Consider the following 2,114-nt stretch of genomic DNA (forward strand, 5'->3'; position numbering starts at 1 on the left):
AGTACTAGGAGGGATTTCAGTGATCCTTTTACTCAGCTGGCCCACTTGTGCCTCCAAATTTCTAATGGATGACCTTGTTTCATTCATGAAACTCACAGTGGCCTTAGATAGATCAGAGACTAAGTTTGCTAAATTAGAGGTATTTTGTTCAGAGTTCTCTGTCTGTTGCTGAGTGGATGATGGAAAAGATTTACTATTGTTAAACCTATTTCTTCCACCATTATTAAAGCCTTGTTGAGGCTTTTGATCCTTCCATGAGAAATTTGGATGATTTCTCCATGATGGATTATAGGTGTTTCCATAAGGTTCACCCATATAATTTACCTCTGCTATTGCAGGGTTTTTAGGATCATAAGCTTCTTCTTCAGAAGATGCCTCTTGAGTACTGTTGGATGCAGCTTGCATTCCATTCAGACTCTGAGAAATCATATTGACTTGCTGAGTCAATATTTTGTTCTGAGTCAATATGGCATTCAGAGTATCAATTTCAAGAACTCCCTTCTTCATAGGCGTCCTATTACTCACAGGGTTCCTCTCAGAAGTGTACATGAACTGGTTATTAGCAACCATGTCAATGAGTTCTTGAGCTTCTGCAGGTGTTTTCTTTAGGTGAATGGATCCGCCTGCAGAAGTATCCAATGACATCTTAGCCAATTCAGATAGACCATCATAGAATATATCCAGGATGGTCCATTCTGAAAGCATGTCAAAAGGACACTTTTTGGTCAGTTGCTTGTATCTTTCCCAAGCTTCATAGAGGGATTCACCTTCTTTCTGTCTGAAGGTTTGAACATCCACTCTAAGCTTGCTTAGCTTTTGAGGAGGAAAAAACTTGGCTAAGAAAGCCGTGACCAGCTTGTCCTAAGAGTTTAGGCTATCTCTGGGTTGAGAGTCCAACCACACTCTAGCTCTGTCTCTTACAGCAAAAGGAAAAAGCATGAGCCTGTAGACTTCAGGATCTACTCCATTAGTCTTAACAGTATCACATATCTGCAAGAATTCAGTTAAGAACTGAAAAGGATCTTCAGATGGAAGTCCATGAAACTTGCAGTTCTGCTGCATCAGAGAAACTAATTGAGGTTTCAGCTCAAAGTTGTTTGCTCCAATGGCAGGAATGGAGATGCTTCTTCCATGTAAATTGGAGTTAGGTGCAGTAAAGTCACCAAGCATTCTCCTTGCATTATTGTTGTTGGGTTCGGCTGCCATCTCCTTTACTTGTTCGAAATTTTCAATAAGGTTGTCTCTGGATTGTTGTAATTTAGCTTCTCTTAGTTTCCTCTTCAGAGTCCTTTTAGGTTCTGGATCAGCTTTAACAAGAATGTCTTTTTCCTTGTTCCTGCTCATAAGAAAGAGAAGAGAACAAGAAAAGAAGAAGAATCCTCTATGTCATAGTAAAGAGGTTCCTTATTGTTAGTATAAGAAGAAAAGGAATAGGGGTGAAGAAGAATGAAGAATCCAAACACAAGGGTAAGGATAGGAGCAATGATGTGAGATGAAGAAAAGTGTTAGTAGATGAATAAATAATTAGAAGGAAATGAGGGAGAAGGATTTTCGAAAATTATTTTTGAAAAAGGGTTAGTGATTTTCGAAAATAGTTTTTGAAAAAATGTTAGTAATTTTTCGAAAATTAAAATCAACAATTAGATTAATTAGTTAATTAAAAAGAAATCTTGAAAAAGAGGGAAGATATTTTCGAAAATTAGAGAGAGAGAGAGTTAGTTAGGTTGTTTTGAAAAAGATAAGAAACAAACAAAAAGATAAGAAGATAAGAAGTTAGAAAAGATATTTTAAAATCAAATTTTTGAAAAAGATATGATTTTGAAAAAGATAAGATAAAAAGATATTTTTGAAAAGATATGATTGAAATTAGTTTTGAAAAAGGTTTGATTTTTAAAATCACAATTAATGACTTGATTCACAAGAAATCACAAGATATGATTCTAGAACTCAAAGTTTGAATCTTTCTTAACAAGCAAGTAACAAACTTGAAATTTTTGAATCAAAACATTAATTGATGATGTTATTTTCGAAAATTAGGAGACAAAGATAAGAAAAAGATTTTTGAAAAATATTTTTATAATTTTCGAAAATAATTAAGAAAAATGAAAAAGATT

General features: G+C 34.4%; 1 non-coding gene across 1 annotated transcript; it reads left to right on the plus strand.

The window, feature by feature from the left end:
• The first annotated feature begins 699 nt into the window (after window positions 1–699).
• Window positions 700–807, plus strand: LOC148574500 (small nucleolar RNA R71). Its single transcript, XR_015905955.1, has one exon. It is a non-coding gene; the product is annotated as a small nucleolar RNA R71 (small nucleolar RNA).
• The last annotated feature ends 1,307 nt before the right edge of the window (window positions 808–2,114 follow it).

This window comes from Arachis ipaensis, chromosome B2 (assembly GCF_059453495.1).
Source record: "Arachis ipaensis isolate K30076 ecotype BB chromosome B2, ASM5945349v1, whole genome shotgun sequence".
Taxonomy (NCBI): domain Eukaryota; kingdom Viridiplantae; phylum Streptophyta; class Magnoliopsida; order Fabales; family Fabaceae; genus Arachis; species Arachis ipaensis.